A 23,390-nucleotide genomic window follows, 5' to 3' on the forward strand; every position below is an offset into this window, starting at 1 on the left:
GCTCTGTTACAAAGGAATCTCACAAAGTAATTTCATGGTCTCAATAACTAAATTAAGATTCCTGTCACAGCGAACCACTTCCATTCAGTGTCTCAAAAATAGAGGGAGATTTGTGGCAGGAAGCACTTATATTGCACCTTGTGTCATCTGTTGCCTTAGGGTGCATTAAGCACCATGCTGAAACCTCCATAATAATCGCCAGATGGCAGCACCGAGGCAAAGTAGATGCTCTGATAAGTAACAGCTGGTGGAGTAGCATTCTGACATTAGCTTTTGGAAATAACTTTTAAAAACAAAAACAGCAAAAATTTTGCCCAATGAGCTCTGCTACATGAGGTTTATACTATGAAAGAAAATAATTTTTAGATACAATCATTTAAAATATTTTAAATATTACTGTATTATGAGATATTCCAATCTGAAAGTCCAATTTTCATTTTCCCCCAAAGACTTGTCTTAAGTTTTTTTGAAACCATCATCCACTTGCCATTGTCTCCATTTTCTAATATCTTATGAAAAACTCAAATTCACCTTGTCTTTGTTCTTAAACACTGACATAAAGAATAGTCAAGAATCTGTTTTGTTCTATATAATTATTTTTAGTTCTTTCAAGACTGAACTGAATGATAAGTTCTAGAATTTATGACCACCAAATTTTTCAAGGAAAAAGACTGTATGTGTAAATCTAGACTTATGACTTCAGAAATCTTTAAGAGATCATTTCATAAGGTATCAGGCAATAATGATGTGTGATTTCTTAAAAGTTACAAATTTTCTCAGGTTTTATGGCCACTGGAAATTATTGAGACAAATTAACATAGCTAATATTAAGAATATGAAAGCATATAATTCATATAGGACTTGTTATAACATCCAAAGATGCACTAAGCAATAATGGTCACATCATTCATTTAAATACAAAATATCAGGGCGCGTGGGTGGCTCAGTTGGTTAAGTGTCCAACTTTGGCTCAGGTCACGATCTCACAGTTAGTGGGTTCGAGCCCCGCATCAGGCTCTGTGCTGACAGCTAGCTCAGAGCCTGGAGTCTGTTTCAGATTCTGTGTCTGCCTCTCTCTCTGACCCTCCCCTGCTCACACTGTCTCTCTCTTAGAAATAAATAAAACATTTAATAAATACATACATAATATCTATAAAGAATTATAAAAATCTCATTAGAAACTTACATTCAACTATAATTACTGCAACTCATTTTTTAAAAAATCAAGTGGTATACCAAAAGAACAAATACTGTATAATTCCACTTATTTGAGGAAACTAGAAAAAATTTATACAGGCTGAATGTAGAAAAGAGGTTATCAGAAGCTGGAAGAAAAGGAAGAATGGGGAATTATTATTTAATGAGTACAGACTTTGAGATGATTTAAAAAAAAGTTCTAGAAATGGACAGTATTGTTTCAAAGCACTGTGAATATACCTAATGCCCCTGAATTATACACTAAAAATGTTTAAAATGGTAAATTTTACAATTAAAAAACTGAACTAAAAACTTAAGTGGTATGTTTCAATCTCACAGGTCACATGATTTCAGTAATAGATCAAAAGTCACAGAGTGAGAGGCATCTGGGTGGATTGGTTGGTTAAGCATCCAACTCTTTATTTCAGCTCAGGTCAGGATCTCACGGTGGTGAGATCGAGCCCTGTGTGGAACTCCACACCCGACATGGAGCCTACTTAAGATTCTCTCTCTTCCTCAACCTCTGCCTCTCCCCCTCCCATCCCCCTCCTGCACTCTCAGTCTCTCAAAAACAAACAAACAAAAAAACCTGTCACACAGAGAGGCAACTACTTATAATTTGTCTTCATCTTCAATCTGTATCTTTTAACTGTTCCCCTGGAACCCTTTCTTATGTTCATCTTGACTGCAGTGATTAGACTTAGAAATAGTTTTAATCCCCCCAAATGAAAAAAAAGTTACTACTAATAAATTCTGGCTACTGAATTTAAATATTAGCCATTTTATTCTCACTATACCCACACCAAAGTTAGTTTCACCTTTTAATCCAATTAAATAAAAATAGCTCACCCTTATGCCTTAATATTTTTCTTGTAAGACAAGTTTATGAATTAAAATCTATCTAGAGGTACCTGGGTGGCTCAGTCCGTTAGGTGTCCGACTTCAGCTCAGGTCATGATCTCATGATTCATTGAGTTTGAGCCTCACACTGGGCTCTGTGCTGACAGCTCAGAGCCTGGAACCTGCTTCAAATTCTGTGTCTCCCTCTCTCCCCCACTCATGCTCTGTCTCTCTCTCTCAGAAATAAGTAAGCATTAAAAAAATGTTTTTTAAGAATTAAAACCTATCTATCATGCACTGCTAAACTGCAAACTAAAACCTCTTTCTATCTAATCCAGCCAGGTGACTCTCCATGAAACAGCAAAAGCCCCTCTCAAATCAACCCACCTAATTCAAAGCACTTATGTCAGTAAATACAAAACAAAATCCACACAAAATAATTAGAACACAGTTAAATACTACTCCCATTATCCACTTACATACCAAAAAATTCAAAAGTAAGTCTTTTGAGAGAATACCTACACAATTAGTTATTTCCAATATTATAAGAGAAACAAACAGGCATACAAAGCTCACTTCAGGAAACTAGTGCTTTGATGGAAGGTACTTTGTTGAGAAAGCTGAACATTCTGATACAGTGTTCTCTTCTCCTCAGGCAAGTCTTCCTCTTGGTTTTACCCAGTTCTTCATGCCGCCACTACTAACGGCCATAGATGAACTCCTGCTCCTCCCAAATCCTTTCTGATAGTTTAGAATTTAGTTTTCCTTGATCTTTTCCAGAAAGACAGCGCTAGTTAAGTAGAAATCACCCTAGATGTCTTGATTCACCTCTTAAGTACGTCGCATACAGTTATGTACTAAATAAGAATTCAATGAAATTAAAATACAACAAAATCATGTTTAATCCAACTAAGTTTATCAATTCTTACTCAAAGCCTCTCTTCCAAGATTCAGTAATCTTCAGAGGAGTTGTACTTGGGTAGGACTTAATCTCTTTAAATTTGTCAGCACCCCATATACTATCAAGCACTCCATGGCAGGGACATCTAGGTGGCTCAGTAGGTTAAGTGTCCTGATTTCAACTCAGGTCATCATCTCACGATTTGTGGGTTCAAGCCCGACTTTGGGTCCTCTGCTCTCAGCCCAGCGCCTGCTTCAGATCCTGTCTCCTGCTCTCTGTCCCTTCCCACCTTGTGCTCTCTTTGTCAAAAATAAATACACATTAAAAAAAAAAAGTACTCCATGGCTGATTAAACATTTTCCTCAAAAGAATAAAGTTGCAAAATACATTTAATAATAAAGCAACATAAAAGGCTTGGAAAAGAGCCCATGTTCCCTTATTAATAGTCTACAATAAGGTAAACTTGTATAATTTTAATCAGTTCCAACATACCATTAGCCATTACAAAGCTTTAGGAGGGGTACTAAACTGATTTCATTCTTATTTTGATGAGTTCATTCAACGACTTGTACCATTAAACACAACAAGATTAGTAGCAAAATAAATTAATGGTATAATTAGAATAGTAATAATCAATTTCAACCTACACTTTTACTATGTATAGAGATTATCATAAATTTAGAGGAGATAGCAATCATCTGTCAAGATTCTATAACAATTTTCTCTTTCCTAATCAGAGGTGACATCAAAAATAACAATGTGTGGGGCACCTGGGTGTCTCAGTCAGTTAAGTGTCTAACTTTGGCTCAGGTCATAACCTCATGGCTCATGAGTTCAAGCCCCACATCAGGCTCTGTGCTGACAGCTCAGAGCCTGGAGCCTGCTTCGGATTCTGTGTCTCCCTCTCTTTCTCTGCCCCTCACCCACTTACTCTCTCTCAAAATAAATAAAACATTTTAAAAAACTATAAAATAAAAATGTGCATATTTGCTGAACTTAGATTCTGTGTTAAGAAACTATCAAGAGTTGCTTTCTTTTCCATATTCATCAGTTAATTTGAAAGTTCCACTTCCTGTTTGTCAGTCATAAATCATTCTCTTCATTTATCCAAATAATGCCAAATTATTACTGCTTCTCCTTTTCTTTGTGGTCCTTTACCTTCTATTTTAGTTTGTTTTATTTAAGTATGGCTCTTCCCTAATTCAGAGTCACACCACCATATGCAATCCTCTCCATGGACTGACTCCCTCTAGTCTTTCTTTGATTTTTCTTCTGCACACTGCTTCCAGATTAAGCCCCTTAAATACTATTTTTTAAAATACAAATACTTTTTTTTAAGTTTATTTATTTTGAGAGAAAGAATGCTCACAGAAGCACACATGTGCACATGGGGGAGGGGCAGGGTGGGCTCCACACTGTCCGTGCAGAGCCTGCTGAAGGGCTCAATCTCACAAACTGGGAAATAACGACCTGAGCTGAAACCAAGAGTAGGAAGCTTAACTGGCTGAGCCACCGAGGCACCCCTAAAATACTATTTTTAAAATCTAGTTACCATGCTGGCTCAAAACTTACAAAACATATACCAAATGTAACTCCTATGGTTTTGTATTCAATTCCTTCTACCAAACTAGTTTTCTCATACTACCTTTGTCTTCAGAGATCACATTTTATGCTCTTTTCTCCAGGTTATCTTACCCTGTCTCTCAAAGTCCTTTGTATTCTTGCCACTAGGAATCAGCTCGGCAGAGCTTAAAGAAAGACAGTTCTGCAACTTATGGCATCACTTTGCCTAAGTTAGCTAACATATCTACCTTTCAAGGTACCATAAAGATTAAATAGGATAAAGTTTTGGAAGTGTAACTCAAACATAAGAGGCATTGAATAAATGCTGATTTCCTGTATCCCCTTTCAAAACTGTATCTATCCATCAAAACTTATGTTTGTTAAGTAACCAACTGCCACTTTTTAAGTCAGGATAAGAGTTTGTTTTAACATCCCAAAAAAGGCAAGGTGATGAAAATTTCATGTGGACTAATATATTTCCAATAGATGGCACTTATCTGCATGATTGCATTAAGATACATTTACTTTTAGAAAAGTCTTTAGTGCTTGAATTCAGGAATATTAGCATGTGGATATTTTCTATGCTAAAAATGTAGAAAATAATGGTTTAGAAGGAACAAGATGTTCAACAAGACTTTCCTATTCATTGCATTTTTAAGAAACTGCAACTGTAGACATTTATTTTGGCCAAACTAAGGTCTAAAAGAAGTAATGTTTTGAATAAATTGAGAAATAGCATCATTTTCTTCAAGATCTGCCAAAAATAATAACTGATACATAATATTCTGCTACTGTCAGAATCATGGTCTTTGGAAGTGAAAGGGATCTTCAAAACACATTATACAGCTGAAGCTCCTGGGTGGCTCAGTCGGTTAAGTGTCTGACTTCAGCCCAGGTCATGATCTCACAGTTGGTGGGTTTGAGCCCCGCGTCAGGCTCTGTGCTGACAGCTCGGAGCCTGGAGCCTGCTTCAGATTCTGTGTCTCCCTCTCTCTGACCCTCCCCTGCTCACACTGTCTCTCTCAGAAATAAATTTTTTAAAAAATGAAAAAAAAAAACAACAACAGCATTATACAGCTAACCCCTGAATGCAGGGGTTAGGGCATGGACCCTATACAAACATCTACTATGTATAACTTTTGATTTCCCCAAAACTTAATTACTAATAGCTTACTGTTGACTGGAAGCCTCACCAATAACATAAACAGTCAATTAATACATACTTTGTATATTATATGTATTCTTACAGTAAAATAAGCTAAAAAATTATATTAAGAAAATCGTAAGGGGGGCGGGGGCGCATGGATGGCTTAATCTATAGAGCATATGACTCTTGATCTCAGGGTTGTGAGTTCAAGCCCCATGTTGGATGTACAGATTACTTAAAAATAAAATCAGGAAGGATGGAAGGACGGAAGGAAGAAAGGAAGGAAATCATAAGGAAGGGAAAACATGCTTATACTACCATACTGTATTTCTCAAATAAACCTGCAAAAAAGTGGACCCACAGAGTTCAAACCTGTGTTGCTCAAGGGTCAACTGTATGCTCATTTTACCAAAGATAAAAATCATTGCCAAAGGCTATACATGATGAGTAAAGTAAAAAAAGTTATTCAAAGTCAGGTACTCCAAGTCGACAACGGTTTTAACTCACTCACCCAAGTAAACAAGCTACAGATATAAATTCTGAAAAAGAGACTTTAGAGATGGCAAGTGTTGAGTTTCTATTACTGGTAAATAGTGATATTACTTATTAACAAAATGGTGTAGCAGGATTTAAACTTCTATATATACATATGTATATATATGTATGTATATGTATATATATGTATATATGTATATGTATATATAGAAGTATAAATACATATATACATATATACACACACACACACACACACACACACACACACACACACACACACACACACACACACACACACACACACACACACGACTGACCAGGGGTTCTCCTGCCTTCTTCAAAGACTAGCATTATTCACAGCACTAAGTTTGGTTCTAAGCTGAGCAGAAGGAACTCACCCAAGGAACCAAGGCAAAAGTAAGACGGAGGCCTCAGGAGCCTAGTCAGAAGCACCGTAACAATGCAAGTCCCTGAGCATTTGTAGGGACCTGAGAAAAAGAAAGAAGTTTTTCTACAAGGAACAAGGATCTTGTCAAAAGACAACCCTCAGTTGTCAGCTGCATCTAGGCTGCAGTGGGAAGTGCTATTCTACCCATAAAGCACCTGGAGTTACTATCAGGACTTCCAGAAAGTAATCAAATACTTAGTGTGTCTTTGCCAGCGTCATCATTTTCAGTTGTAACAGAAAAACTTTGCTGTTTATTCTAATTACAAAATCATTATATTCTCACTTTAAAAATTAGATAATAAAGAAAGGGAGAGGGGCACCTGGGTGACTTGGTCGGTTAAGTGTCTGACTCTTGATTTCAGCTCAGGTCATGATCCCTGGTTTCATGAGATCGACCCCCACATCGCGCTCTGTCCTGACAGCGTGGAGCCTGCTTGGGATTCTCTCTCTTTCAAAATAAATAAATAAATTTTTAAAAATAAAATAAAAAAGAAAAGCAGGAAAGACAGTAAACTTCTCTTCTGATCTTTCTCTTCCTCCTTGATATATTATATACGCCTAATGTTAATGAACACTTGAAACAGTTACATATGCTTTATAAATACTAACACTTTTAGACCTAACAACTATCAACAGGGTATGTACTATTATCACCATTTTCCAGGTGAGAAAACAGATCCCGGAAAGACTAATTTACCCACGGTCATAAAAAGTGGCAGAGCCCACATAAAAAGCCCAGGCTGTCTGGCTCCAAAGCCTGCACTCTTCAACCCAGCATTGTGCTCTCTTTTTTATGTATGTTTTTCTCAACTTTCCCTATATATTAAAAACAACAACAACAACAACAACAACAATAAGGACAAAACACATAAATAGGTCCGTACTACATATGGTATATAATGTGGTTTTTTTGTTAAATTTCTACATCAATAAATCCACATCAGCCTCATCTTTCTAATGGCTATATAACATTTCACTACATGTGTAAGGTACCTTAACCAATCCCAAACCGATAAACATTAAACACTTCTAGTTTTTTTAAATCATATTCAATACTGTAATCAAACATCCCAAGGGGCGCCTGGGTGGCTCAGTTGGTTAAGCATCCGACTTCAGCTCAGGTCATGATCTCATGGTTTGTGGGCTGGAGCCCCGTGTCAGGCTCTGTGCTGTCAACTCAGAGCCTGGAGCCTGTTTCAGATTCTGTGTCTCCCTCTCTTTCTCTCTCCCCCACTTGTGCTCTGTCTCTCTCAAATGAATAAACATTTAAAAGTTTTTTTCAAATCCTTGTACATACATCTTTGTGCACTTTTTGGTTTATTTCCTTTAGGATATATTTCTTGAACTGGAATTGCTGGGTCAAAAAATGTGTACATTTCTAAGATTTTTGATACATACTGCCAAATTGGATTTTACAGAGACTATACTCCCACCAATAATATCTGTGCCAGCTATGAAGCTGCTGTCTCTCAATTACAAGCTCACCCTTACTCTGCTTTGTGGTGCTAGGCTGGGAATGCATATGTCATTTCTCCTCTGTAGGCTGCCTTCCCATTAGGCTCCACCAACAGAGAACACTAGAGGGAGACAAGAAGGTAAAGATGACAAAAGAATGGACTTGCTCCTTCCAAACACTTTCCTCTTCCTGCCAGTGTCACCCTAGCATGGGTCCTTTTTCCCAGCAGCAAAGTTGCTGCAGTCTTCAGCTTCCTGCAGAAGACTGATTTCTCTTAAAATCAGCTTCATCATGTTCCCTCAGAAGTACCAGCAGCAGTACAGCAAAGTATCCTCTTGGGAGGTTTGCATCCCAACCTTTGAGCGGGCCCTCTGTAAGATTTTAAAAGCAACACTTTGCAGTGAGACCGCCTCAAAGGTCTGAACCTCAGCTCCATGGGGCCCCTCCTCTAAACCTCTAGGTTATAAGAACCCAAATCTCTTTCTTTTGTTCCTCCAGCCCTAGCGGTGGTAGCTGCTTAAGGAAGTTATTACCTCTGTTGCTTCAACATCTGCTTTATCAATTCCCTGTACTACAGTCTCCCAGGGTTTCTGCTTTCCTTACTGTAACTTTACTGATATGTTATCTAATAGTGTAACAATTTGGCATATCTATCTTCAGGTCAGTGTTATGGACTGGACTGTATCCCCCCCAGAATTCATATGCTGAGGCCCAAATCCTTAATGTGGCTGTATTTGGAGATAGGGCCTTTAAGGAGTAATTAAGGTTAAGTGAGGTCACATGGGTGGGGCCCTAATCCTACAAGCCTAGTGTATCATAAGAGGTGGAAGAGACATGGGGGGGGGGGGCGCAGATGTCTGTACTCAGAGAAAAGGTCATGTGAAAGGCAAGAATGTGGCCATCTGCAAGACAAGGAGAGATAGCTCAGGAAAAACCAATTGTACTAGCATCTTGATCTTGGACTTCCAGCTTCCAGAAGTGTGAGAAAATAAATTCTTATTTTTTAGGCCATCCAGTCTATGGTATTCTGTTTGGGGAGCATTAGATGACTAAGTCAGCTCGTGAAATTGCCTCACGTTCTTCTCATCTTCAGTGTTTCCTCCACATACCATTATCCATACTATCTCTCATGCATAAGGACACAGAGTTAGATGCTAGAGAAAAAAGATACAACAAAACTGGTTCCATGCTGCTGGGTCTTAACAATCTAATTGTAAAAATAAAACATGCATTAAAAATACAGTACAATACAGAGTAGCACATGATAAGGAATCACAGTTCCTTTAACCACGGTTAAAGGTATATTCAAAATTATGCTTTGCTAAACCATAATAAGACTAAAAGATTCAGGAAAAAAGTAGGACCTGATTTTATTTTTTTAAGGACTATATAATGCTTTAATAGCCAAACCTTTTCTTTAGACATGAATTTAAGCAGTCTCACCAAACTGTGGAAAAGAATAAAAGCCAATTTTTTTCTCTGAAATCATGGACACATTTTTTGCACAGTCTAGATCCTCTACTTTATGAGCAGTCTTAAAACTAAGAACCCCAAATTTAAAGATCTCATGTTATCTTCTTTAATTCAAAATACAATAAATAAATTAGATCACTTCTATTCTAGGAATGTCTCCTTGCAATGCTGATCAACAGTTAAAAAGCAATACCTCTCTAAGCTGTCTTCAAGGTCCTTTAGGAAAATATCTCTCTTCCTGAAGAACAGATTTTTTTTAAGCAATGTAATAATTTCACGTAGTTACCAGTACCGTATCTTCTCCACACTATCCTAATATTGCCCAGAAACACATGTGCGTGCATGTACACACACATACCTAAGTCGATATTCATCAAATTAAAATTTTTCTTTCAGACTTAAATACATTTCATCTTCAATATTACCACCATAACAGTATAAATAAAGCCTTAAGTGTTTAACAAGTTTGAAGCCTGAGGACACTAGCTTTTCAAAAGAAAAGACAGGGTGGAGAACAGTGACGTAACGCTCAACAAGGAAAGCCCTGACAAGTGTAGACTGCACACACACAATAAGAGATCAGGAAAGCGAGGTTGAAGCAGCCAGTTTGGTTTCATGCTGCAAATTTTTGGCAGACATTCAATTCCTTCTGCTGTTTTCCTAGCCAGCACATTTATCTATGTAATGTCACCAGATCTAGGGAGGGAGTAAGGTTGAGAGGAGGGGGAAGAGGAGAAAAAAACTGTTTTACAGGCTGCCAGCCCCTCTGCACATGCTGTTACTATACAAAGGATGTCTAGAAAGCCAACGTGCTGCACAGATCCAAATGCTACAGGCAGGCGCGCGTGCGCGCGCACGCATGCACTCCACCCAAAGAACAACTGCAGAAAAAGGAAACTGCCTTTCGAAAGAAGAAAGCCTATAATTAAAGTCTTGATTCACAAGCAAAGCTCCCTTCTGAAGCTGATTTCAGTTCTTGGGAGAAAGGAGGAGGAGGGAAGGTATTCTAACCCTGTGAGGAAACAACCAGTATTCTGCAAAAAAGCCTGAGTTGGTCTGGTCCATGCCAACTACAAACATATGCTACTGCAGAAACAAACCAGTAACACTCCTAAGAAGCAAAAGCATCCTGTCAAGTAACAATTACCTTATGAATACCTGATGACACTTGCCACAATACTATAGGGAATAAAAATGAATTTTAGGGAACAGTTCAGATACCTCAGAAATATAAATCTTGACTATACGGAGGATACTTTGCTATTCTTAGCAGTCTTATGAGTGTGTATATACACCATAGTAATATTGAAACTGAAACTGGAACTGGAATATAAAAATAGAGATTAAAATTCATAGCTGGGAAACAGTCAAGACTAGTGGTTTCTATAAATGGACACTCCAATCCCATGACATATTATATAAGTTACTATTACCAAACGCAATACATGAAAATACAAACCCTGAGCATTTATTTAACCTGAAAAACTACTCAATCTATTCCAGTCTAAAAACCAAAAATGCTTTTCAAGATCAAAATGCTGCATCTCCAAAAATAGCATACAATCTGCCCCTAAGAATGTGTCATAAGAAACAAACAGGAAATATCGTGTGTTGAAATCAGGAGTTATAAATAACTTTGTTCTACACTAACATAGTTTATACACACAAAATATAGTCTTCCAAAATATAGTGCTTAGGACTTCCCTGAGATTAAACTAAACAATCAACTAATTAAGGAGACGGCTTGAAAGAAGGGCAAGTTCTCCTCTAGCCCTAGTTCTCCAACAAAGGGCAAGTAACTTAACCTGTCATGGTTCTTCATTAGTAAAATGACATGTCTCTCTCTAAAGTCTCTTCTGTTGTTAATATCTACAACTACAGGTATTTTAAGTACAAAACAGGGTTTCCTACTTTGAAGGAGCTCATAAATCTAGTTAAGGGTAGTCATAAATGAATTAGTAAACAATGTAACACCCTGACAGGTCCAGAGTAGTAACTTAACAGGTGTGTAGACTGCTCCAGGAGGCACTAAACTTAGAGTCCTGACGTTAAGGGCATTTAAAGAAGGAGAGCTGACGCTGTCATAACGTCAAAACAGAGCAGAGTTCTGCTGGGACTAGGAGATTCTTTAGGATTCAACTTTTTAACTTCATAAACCCCAACCAATTAATCCAAATTCCATGTAGTTATTATCTCATTTTCTTCATTCAACAGAATAAGGAAAACGATATTAAACATTAAGGCTTAAAAGATATTAAGCACTAACAACCTAAAACACAAACTTGCAATTGTTGTATTATACTTAGTCCAAACTACTCCTCAGCCCAGTATGAATGATTTATACAGGGCCTGAGAGACTGCTAAACTATTAGGTTGAGTTTGAACATGACAAACTTGATCCACAGATAGTAAATCACAAAGCCCCTCTCATTTGTATATATAACCTAAAGCTAACACTTTTAACTACAAAAATCTTAAAGCCTAATAAAAATAAAACAAGTCCCCAAGTTATATTTTCTTTAATACTGTTCTTAAGAACAGTGTTGTTTAACAGAACTTCCTGCAGTGATGAAAATATTCTGTATCTGTACTGTCCAATATGGTAACCACTAGCTACATGTGGGCTACTGGGTACTTGAAATGTGGCTGCTATTTCTTTTTCTTAAAGTGTAATTAATTTAAATAGCTACATGTGGCTCATGGCAACTGTACTGGTACAATCCTAGAAAACCTGTATAAAGGGAAGACATTTTAAAGCTAATTAATAAGGTTTTAAAATTTTAAAGTTAATGAATAAAGCAATATGAAAAGTGAATATAGCAATGTCTACATAGTAATTTTTTACCTTGAAAAACAATTTTTAACATAAACTGTAGTGTATGACTCTGCATGCACACTACCCCGAGCAAGACTGCTTTCTATACCAAGTGCCTCACATTGTAGATCATCCCTCACCTTTAATATAATGCTCTCAGGCTTCAGTTTAATTGGTTGCTAAAAATATAGTCAGTTACCTATACTGGTTCTCTTTCTTCCTCCATAAAATGAAGATAACAGTAACTACATCTGTCTGATTTGATTAAATGAAATAAGACCAAAACCATAAAGTATTCTGAGTTAAAACGTAAAAAAGCAATGCTATTACTCTACATAGGAATAAAATTTTAAAATATTATTCTTAATGCCATCATCTCAGGAAACTTCACAGTAAGTGTGATTCTCACCGAACAACCATATTATAGCATTATTCTAGGTGCACATAACCTAGCAAAGGAGTTAAAAAAAATAAGTAAAAGGCATAACAAAAGTGTGTTCATAGAAAAGGTAACATGAGGCGGCCCTAAGATGACTAATATGTATATGTGTTTTACATCCTTTACAAAACCTTTAAGGTTTTTTGCTGGTTTTCCTCAAAATATTTGATATTAGCATCCTCTGTAAAAAGCACAAAAGGCTCATTAAAGAAAAAGCATACCTTTACCTAATCAAAAAAATAATAAACCTAATTCTGGAGTGGTAAGTTTATGACATTAGTCTTGCTACATACTGTCACAGTTATTAATCTCAATTACAATGCTCCTATTAAAAACTCTCATACAGGACTTTTAAAAACAAGGATAAAATTCTATGGTATGTACTTGACTATAAAATTCTGTTATCTAACTTAAGAATTCAAGTGTGCTTTAAGGCTTAAAAATTAATCTTAAAGCCCACTTTCCAACCTACTCTCAAATGTGTGCTGCAACTCTCTATGGGACAAAATGCCAAGAGTGTCAATTTATCTGGGAAAATCTTTCCCAGAGAAACACTCAGTAACCTTCTATTGACAGAAGACCAGAAGTCTGCAGATCAGACAACCCATATATTCTTTGAGTGAACAGGATAGCTAAGCAGAACGATAGTTTCCTATGAAAAGTCAAGGAGAATTAGGTTCCGATTCTAGGATTTTAATCTTATCCATAAAGCAATTACATTAACTAATTAGGACAGATCTATAGAACCCTTGGCTCTGTTTACATTCAGTTCTCAAAAGGATTTAGGAAAGCCTAGAGCTGTACCTAGCTTTCTCATACAAACTTTTAGGCAAGTCTTCCCAATTCAAAAGCCCTCAGACTCAGCATCCTATCCTGCAAAAACTGATTACCACCTCCCCTTCAAAGGAATTCATGAGACAGTCCAAGTTTACGCCTGTTCCTGGCACACCCTTTCAAAAATGACCAGGTTTGGACGACAAATTATATAATTACCCTAACAACCTTCACTAACTCAGCAGTCATACCCGCCCTATAGCTTTTTATATATTCTACTATGTATCCAAACATTCTGGACTCCAAACCCCTCTCTGTCTGGAATTTCCCACAGCTGGTTAAGAGTAACACATAAACAGTCAACAGGAGAGTGTAAGAAAGGGACAATACAAGAAGCTGAAGAGAAGCCCCCAAGGGTAAGCATAACAGAGCAACATGAAAATGAACGTCATTACCGATGCTTTAAAACACCTGGTTGGCCCATACATGTCACTCAAGCCCCTGCATTAAATATCTAGAAAAAAGAGGACTAATCAGACTCTACTGGCTATTATTTTAAATAAAGATCTTAAACTTAGTTTGGACTTATGCCTACAGGTAACTTAGCGATTATTTCTATTCAAATAAAAATATTAACACACATGATGATTAACACCAGAATTAATCATTATTATTTCCAAAAAGTAAAAAAAAAAAAAGCATTAGGTGTGGCATCTTAATGCAGTTCACTTGGAAACACAATGGCTACTGTGCTTCTATCCACCAATCCCCACCCCCACAAGGCCACTAAACCCAGACTGTGCCAATTATAAAAATGCATTCTAATTCATTCATTCAAAAACCTTTACAGGTCTACCATATGCCACATACTGTACTAGAACTGTACATGCAAAGATAAACAAGATAATGTCCCTATATTAAAGCAGTTTACATAGTCTAGTGGCAAAAAGACAAACTCCAAGTAAAGAGATGGATGAAATGACTCTCAGTTGTTTTAAGCAGTACTGTGAAGCAAATAAATCAGAAGCTTATAAAAAGATGGGAATGAAGAAGTAGCTACCTGTTTCAGAAAAAGAACCTCTCGGGGCACCTGGGTGGCTCAGTCAATTAAGCGTCCAACTTTGGCTCAGGTCATGATCTCATGGTCTGTGAATTCAAGTCCTCTGTCAGGCTCTGTGTCGACATCTCAGAGCATGGAGCTTGCTTCAGATTCTGTGTCTCCCTCTCTCTCTGTCCCTCCCCTGAACTTGCGTGCTCTCTCGCTCAAAAACAAATTAACATTAAAAAAAATAAAATAAAATAAGAAAAAGAACCTCTCTGAAGCGACAAGGAAGCAGAGACATAACAAAAGAGAAGCTTTGCCTCTAGAGAGGTAAATCATTGCTTGCAGAAGGAAAAGCATGTGCAAAGGTCTCAAGACGAGGGTGGTGCCTAGGTGGCTCAGTGGTTGAGTGTCAGACTCTTGATTTCGGCTAAGGTCATGATCTCACAGTTCATCGGGTCAAGTCCCACGTCAGGTTCCACGCTGAAAGCAAAGAGCCTGCTTGGGATTTTCTCTCTCCCTCTCTATCCCTTCCCCGCTCATACAGGCTTGTGTGCACGCCTGCCCCTCTCTCTCTCTCTCTCTCTCTCTCTCAAAATAAATACTTAAAAAAAGTCTCAAGAAGACAAAGAACTTGCTATATGAAGAAACTAAGAGAAGAACAGTGTGGTTACAATACAGTAAGCAAGGGGTGACAGTCTGGATATGGAAAAGGGCTGGATATTCCTTATATGCTATCAAGGAAGACTCAAAAAGGACCTCTTGTTTTCTGGCTTTGATAAGCAGTGAATTTACTGGTATGGGTAGAAAAAAGGGAAGAGGAATCAAGAGTTTGTTTTGTTCACGTTGAATTTGAGTTAAGTAGGTCAGAGTGACTGCTTTAGTGACATGCATGTGACTTCAACTGAAAACTCCAGGGGTTTTTGAACAAAATTTGAAAAGATCCTTTTTTTCCTCTAAGGGTCATGAAGGTGGAAGGATCTGAGTCCTAAAACATCTGCAACCATAATCCCAACCATTTGGAGAAAACCTGTCTGAAATAAGAGACACTGTAACCAATTCAAAGAAGCAGCAGAAATGAGGAGAAACCAAGCAATAATCTTACCCTTTGTCCAGCTGTCCCTAAAGCCAACTCCATCCTTATCCTTCCTTGTAGCTTGATAACCCGCAGTATTAATAAATCACTCTTTTTAGTCAAGGGTTTCAATCACTTGCAATCCCAGACCTGACTAACCCACTATATGCTGATTTAGATTCTATTTCCTTTATTGAGTAAATCTATTAAGAGCCAGAAAGGAATTCAAATCTACTTTATGTAGCTTTAGAAATTCCAAAAGGAAACAAATTTGCAGCAAGGAAATATAAGAAGCAACAAGAATTACAAAAGAACCATCATCTTCCTAACTCCCTATAAGGCCTTGGACTAACTTTGGGCAGAACAGAGGTATCAAAAAAACAAGCAACTCAACAGAGAAAACAACCCAATTTTTAAAATGAGAAAAATATATGAACAGATACCTCACCAAGAAGATATAAATAAGCACATGAAAAGATGTCCAACATGACTAATCATTAGGGAAATGCAAATTAAATCATAATTAAATACCACTATATACCTCTTAGAGTAACTTAAAAATGACAATACCAAGTGCTAGTAAGGATGTAGTGTAAATGAAACTCACATACATTGCTGGTAAGAATGCAAAAGAATATAGCCACTATGGAAACTGCTTGGCACCTTCTTCTAAAATTAAATACCATATGCAGCCCAGCAATCCCCCTCCTGGGTGCTTACCCAAGTGAACTGAAAACCTACTATGGTAGGCTGAATAATGGCTCTCCAAGATATCAGCTCCTAATCCTTGGAACATGTAAATATTAATTTATATGGAAAAAGGCCTCTGCAGATGTGATAAATTAAGGTCTTGAGATTAGAGATCAGCCTGTATTATCAGGTAGGCCCTAAATGCTAACACAGTATCCAATAAAGACAATGGGAGATTTGACGCATAGACACAGAGGAGAAGGCAGGATGTGAAGATAGAGGCAGAGATTAAAGTGATGCAGCCACAAGTCAAGAAATGCCAGGAGCCACCAGAAGCTAAAAGAGCCTCTGAAATCAAACACCTTGATTTCAGCTCAGAAATACTGATTTCGATTTAAAAAAAAAATTTTTTTAATAAAAAATAAATTTTAAAAAAAGGGACACCTGTGTGGCTCAGTCAATTAAGGATCCGACTTAGGCTCAGGTCATGATCTCACCATTCGTGGGTTCAAGCCCCGCATCGGGCTCTGTGCTGACAGCTCAGAGCCTGGAGCCTGCTTCAGATTCTGTGTCTCCCTCTCTCTCTGACCTTCCCCTGCTCACACACACACACACACACTCTCTCTCTCAGAAATAAAGAAAAATATTTTTAAAAAATTTTTTTAAAGGAATACTGATTTCGGACGTCTGACCTCCAGCAGTAGGAATATAAATGTCTGTTATTTTAAGGCACCTAGTTTGGCAATTTATTTCAGCAGCCACAAGAAAGTAACACACTATGTTCACACAAAAACCTGTAAATGAATGTTTAAGCATTCATGTGATTGAATAAGCAGCCTTATTCATAACTGCCAAAAACTAAAATCAACTCAAATATCACTCAATAGAGGAATGGATAAACTCTGGTTCATTGATAAATGGAATACTACTCAGCAATAAAAAGGAACAAAATATTGGTACACACAACAACAAGAATGAATCTCAAGTACATTATGCTAAGTGAAAGAAACTAGACTCAAAGGCTATATATATGATTTCATTTATATGACAGACTGAAAAATTCAAAAAGAATGCATTCAAAAAGAATGCATCACTGGGGCACTTGGCTGGCTTTAGTCGGTAGAGCGTGTGGCTCTCGATCTCAGGGTCTTGAGTCTGAGCCCCACACTGGGTACAGAGATTGCTTAAACAAAAAACAAAACAAAACAAAACAAAACAAAACAAAACGCAGCACTGCATGTCAATTTGCAAATAAATAAATGTAGGAGCACCTGGGTAGCTCAGTCGGTTAAGTGTCTGATTTTGATTTTGGCTCAGGTTATGATCTCATGGTTCGTGAGTTCAAGCTCTACGTTGGCTCCATGCTGACAGTGTGAAGCCTGCTTAGGATTCTTACTCACCCTCTTTCTCTCTCTCTCTCTCTCTCTCTCTCTGCCCCTCCCCACTCTCTCTTTCTCTGTCTAAATAAACATTAAAAACTTTTAATAAATATAACATTATAAAGAGAAGTAAACTGCCATTTGCTGGGGCTTTTTTTAATGCTCATACACACACGTGTATAATCATTCTTTTATTCAGTAAACATTTAAACAAGATATGTGATCTTTTGCTCCTATCTTAACCAAGGGTGTTAGTCTTTTTGTGACTTTCTTTCAAAACTGTCCTTGATATTAATTTATTAATCCTATTTCATCTAGACAGAGGGTGAGAGGGGAGACAGCTGGAACACTATGATGGCCTTCCAATCTCCGAATATACTTACTCTTCACAGACTAGGTAAACTTTGGAACAGCACTAATCCATGCATAAATAACATTCTGAACAATTTAATAACTGCCCAGCATTTCTGTCAACATGCCCCAGAAACAAGACTGGCTGGAATACTATACTGAATTCCCAGAGGTGCAGCATTTCCTGCCCTCCATCTTTCCCTTTCAGCTTCCTCACAAATTCAGTCACTACAAACGCATAGAACAAAATGACCAAAAATCTCTTCTGCCTAACCTTTTTAGGAAAGTAATCTTCAATCTGTAACCCAATTTTGTCCAAAAGTCTGTTTGTAAATCAATTGTTTACAACTTGGAACAAAATATCCCATTTTAACGATGCTCTAAAAATTGGTTAAGCCAAAAAAAAAAAAAATCAGTGAAGTACAATGTTACTGAAATAGATCTCTAACTACTTTTCAAGACACAAAGGAGGTCTGAATTAAAATTCTAGATGACAGGGGCGCCTGGGTGGCTTAGTCGGTTAGGTGTCTGACTTTCGCTTAGGTCATGATCTCGCGGTTCGTGGGTTCGAGACCCGCATCGGGCTCTGTGCTGATTGCCAGAGCCTATTTCAGAGTCTGTGTCTCCCTCTCTTTCTGACCCTCCCCTGCTCACGCTCTCTCTCTCCTAGAAATAAATAAAAATATTTAAAAATAAAAATAAAAATAAAATAAAATTCTAGATGACAGAAACACATTCCTTCCCTGACCCTATCCCTTAAATTATATTGGGGGTGGGGGAGGGGGTCCTAAGCACCAGAAATCTGTTAACTACACCTTTACAAAACAAAGCTATGTTCTGTTCAGTATTTTAAACTATATTCTCATACCTTATATACATTAGTTCATTTAACCACTGTAAAAACCCTATACTAGCAATTTGTTTTACAAGTGAAAAAAACTAAGGCTTAGAAAAGATAGTTTGCCTAAGATGTCACAGAAGAGAGAATACCACTCATCACTGATATGAAAAAACATACATAAAAAATAATGGGCTAGAGGGTGCCTGGGTGGCTCAGTTGGTTAAGTGTCTGACTCTTAATTTCAGCTCAGGTCATGATCTCAGGATTCATGAGATAGAACATAGGGCTCTGCACAGAGAGCACAGAGCCTGCTTGGGATTCCCCTTCTCCCTTCTCCCGATCTCTCCCTCCCTTCCCCACTCGCCCTCTCTCTCTTAAAATAAGTAAATAAACCTAGAAAGCTGGGTGATCCCAAAACGCTGATGTGGCTTTGTAGTCTCAATGCAATCTATAAAATAAGTGAGACAGATTGCATGCTACAACTGTAAAGTTCTATTATTTGGGAAGACCAATATAGAGAAGTATCTTTCTACCCTGGAAGCAAACAAGAAGGTGTCTATAGATCAGAGTCTGGCAAATTGTTTCTGTAGATGGTCAAAAGGAAAAGTTTTAAGTTGGGCAGACTTCAGGTCTGTATCATCTAGAGCATATTATCTATTGTTTTTTTTAATAACCCTTTAGAAATATAAAACTGGCTGAAGGTCGTATAAAACTAGGTCTCAGGTGTGATTTGGACCACAGGCTGGGTCAGGTTTGCTGACCCCTGCTCTAAATCAATTGTTTTGAGGGTATTTTGAATTGGGAAATAGAACAGTAACAGAAGAAGGAACATTTGGGTAGACTCCCTTATGGCAAAAGAAGTTGGAGATTCATGTCACTGACTAGATATATATTTGAATACAGCCTATGTTTGTTTTTTCTCTACCACTCAATCACTTCCCAAAATCACTTTTCTTCATGGCTATCTTCCTAAATATAGGTTAAGTATCCATTTGGTCTGAATAGAAACAAAATCATCTTGGGGTGCCTGGGTGGCTCAGTTGGTTAGGCATCCAACTTTGGCTCAGGTCATGAACTCACAGTCCGTGGGTTTGAGCCCTGTGTCAGACTCTATGCTGACAGTTCAAAGCCTGGAACCTGCTTCGGATTCTGTGTCTCCCTCTCTCTCTCTCTGCTCCTCCCCCAATCATGCTCTGTCTCTCTCTCTCTCTCTCTCTCTCAAAAATAAAAGTTAAATAACAAAAAACAAAAAAAAATCATCTTGAAGAGTACTTAGTGAAGCTAAATTCCTCCTTGGCTTCCAAATTTATGGCCCAGTAAACTATTTCTTATTAAGAAGCAATAGGGGCGCCTGGGTGGCTTAGTCGGTTAAGCGTCCGACTTTCACTTAGGTCATGATCTCGCGGTTCGTGGGTTCGAGCCCCGCGTCGGGCTCTGTGCTGACTGCCGGCTCAGAGCCTGGAGCCTATTTCAGAGTCTGTATCTCCCTCTCTCTCTGACCCTCCCTGCTCACGCTGTCTCTCTCTCTCTCTTACAAATAAATAAAAATATTTAAAAAAAAAAAAAAAAGAAGCAAAAATACATGTGATGATAAGCATACTATAAATACACTGGTAATTAGTAAGTCTAGGGATTATCAGTTCACCTAGATTGATTCATTTCATAAATACTTACTGAACCCTCACTATGTGTCAGACACTAAGCTAAAAAAGACGTGCAAATATTTACTTTGGAGACACCCAATCCTCAGCTCTTTGCATACATGTTATTTTATCCATGAGGTCTCTCTCAACACACTCTATTTTTATCACTGCACATATCTCATAAAATAATGTATCTTCTATTTTTTTATGTTTGCTAACTTTTTTTTACTGTTTTCATAAACACACAAAGGAATGCTGACTACATATAATGTGGGATTTTAGATTTTGTTCACAGATATAGTCCAAGAGTTGAGGACAGCACCTCATACATAGCAGGTACTCAACAGATTCGGACTATCTGGGGGAAAAGTGTTCCAAGTAGAAGGAACAGCAAATGCAAAATGCCCTGAGGCAGGGATGTACCTACAAATCAAAGTAAGGGGTAGACAGCAGGAGGGGAGACAGAACAGGAGGAAGTAAAACCAGGAAGTATATGTATAGGGGAAGGAAAGGGTTTGGGAGGATTTCATACTATCTAGAGCATAAGTCAAAAAACTACAACCTCTAGGACGAATCTGACCTACCACCTATGTTAAGTTTTACTGAACACAGCCATCTATGTCCATTTGTTTTCATATTCCTATGTCTGCTTTCACACAACAGCAGAGTTGCATTGTTGCAACAGAAACTTTATAGAAAGTTTCCCAATCCCTGATCTAGAGCTTTGTAGGCCATTATAAATAGTCTTTCTCTTTTCATACTTTCTCTGAGCAAGATAGCTAACTGTTAAATGGTTTTGAGCAAATCAATGACAAAATCTGACTTACCTATTATAAAGATCACTCCTCTGGCTATACAGATGTAGGAGGACACGGACAAAAAATGAGATAATTAGAAGGCAGTATCAACAGCTTAGTCAAGAAGTCTGAACCAGATAGTAGCAGTAGAGGAAATGAGAAGTGGATGGATTCTGCATTTCCTCTAAAGGAGGATTTGGCAAACTTTTTTCTGCAAAGGGTCAGGCAGTAAATATTTTAGGCTTTACAGGCTATAAAGCCTCTGTTACAACTACTCAACTCTGCTGTAAAGTATGAAAGAATTCATGAACAAGTGTGGCTGTGCTCTGATAAAACTTCACATGGACACTGAAATTTGAATTACATATACTTTCCACACACATGAAATATTCTTCTTTTGATTTTTTTCATCATTTAAAAATGTGAAAAACATTCTTAGCTCACAGTGTGTACCAAAAAAGGTGGGAGGCCAGACGTGGCTGGTGGCCGTAAGTTGCCAACCCCGGCTCTAAGGGCAGAGTCATAAGGATTTGTTACTGGGCCACATGTTATGTGTGAAAAAAAGAGATGTCTGATATGCTAATATAGTCTCTTTGCTATCATTAGTTTTCCTACCAAACTGTCGCATATACAATACTGGACCTTAACTGGGTAATCAGCTAATATAGACTGTTCACAATCACCTATAACCAGGCTATAGCTACCTATCAAATCCCATAGAAAAATCAATTGAAGACAATATATTGGTAAAAAGAACCACACTTTTGCCTTGAGATTTAGGGGCTATGCTCTTTCTTTCTTTCTTTCTTTCTTTCTTTTTTTTTGAATGTTTTTCGATGCTCTTTCTTAAAACACACAGAGAAGAGTCTCAAGCTACTAGTTTTTTTATTAAAGAAATACAAAGTTAAATCAACAAATATACTCGAATCCACAGCATGATCAGTTTTTGTTTTTATTTAGGGTGGGGCAGAAATCACAGCAATAAGACAAGGACAAAAGGGAGGGCAAGAGAACAAAGAAAGAAAGAAGAAAAGAATAAAGTGGGACAGGGAAGACAACAGATTAGCAAATCTATTTATCTACCTGTATATACACATTTTTTAGAAAAAGCATTCCAGGGGTGCCTGGGTGGCTCAGTCAGTTAAGCATCTGACTTTGACTTTGGCTCAGGTCATGATCTCACAGTTCATGGGTTTGAGCCCCATGTCAGGCTCTGTGCTGACAGCTCAGAGCCTGGAGCCGGCTTCAGATTCTGTGTCTCCTCCTCTCTTTGTCCCCCCACCCCCCCAAAATGAGTAAACATTAAAAAAAAAGCTTTTTTAGGGGCACCTGGGTGGCTCAGTCAGTTAAGCAGCCCATTTTGGCTCAGGTCATGATCTCAAGGTCCATGAGTTCGAGCCCCACATCAGGCTCTGTGCTGACAGCTCAGAGCCTGGAGCCTGCTTCATATTCTGTGTCTCCTTCTCTCTCTGCCCCTCCCCAACTCAAGCTCTGTCTCTCTCTGTCTCAAAAATAAATAAATTTTTAAAAAATTTTTAATTTTTTAAAGCGATCTAGAGATATTACTCAATTAAGATGAACAACTTGATACATAAGATAGAAACATACTCTGGTGCATGCAGTGACTCACTTGTATTTACCAGTTCAGGATTAGGTCAGACTATAAGATCAGGTCTCTTTAATTAGCTGAGGAATCACTGTTCATAATTCTTCTACTACTCCTCATCCTTAGTTCTCAAGATTCTATTTCAAAAGGTTTAACTACTACATGAGTGAAGACATTAAGACAATGAGAATATACTAGACTAAGCTAAAAAATGTCAAGTCAAAGTCAGAGGTGCTCCACCAATGTCATCCACAAAGACATACCAAAACCTACTGAGGCATCACTGATATATCAAAACCCATAACAATCTGTCCAATGAGGTCAAGACCAGGGGCTTGTGTCTCTGCTATAGTAATGAGAATCCTGACTCTCACGCTGGTGCCTACAGGATGGTAAGCAGGGCTGTAATCGACAGCCC

At 37.8% G+C, this 23,390-nt stretch overlaps 1 protein-coding gene and 1 long non-coding RNA gene across 3 annotated transcripts in view; one reads left to right on the forward strand and one right to left on the reverse strand.

Annotated features, from left to right (window-relative positions):
- LOC120233992 overlaps positions 1-7,025 on the forward strand; it is a 53,572-nt gene extending 46,547 nt beyond the window's left edge. The window contains exon 5 of the long non-coding RNA XR_005528960.1: positions 6,954-7,025. This is a non-coding gene — a long non-coding RNA (uncharacterized LOC120233992). The remainder of the gene's footprint in view (positions 1-6,953) is intronic.
- Positions 1-23,390, reverse strand: part of KAT6A (lysine acetyltransferase 6A) — a 104,285-nt gene that overhangs the window by 56,102 nt on the left and 24,793 nt on the right. The window lies entirely within an intron of this gene.

The sequence above is a fragment of the Hyaena hyaena genome, unplaced genomic scaffold (assembly GCF_003009895.1).
Source record: "Hyaena hyaena isolate Hyena2069 unplaced genomic scaffold, ASM300989v1 scaffold_100, whole genome shotgun sequence".
Lineage (NCBI taxonomy): Eukaryota > Metazoa > Chordata > Mammalia > Carnivora > Hyaenidae > Hyaena > Hyaena hyaena.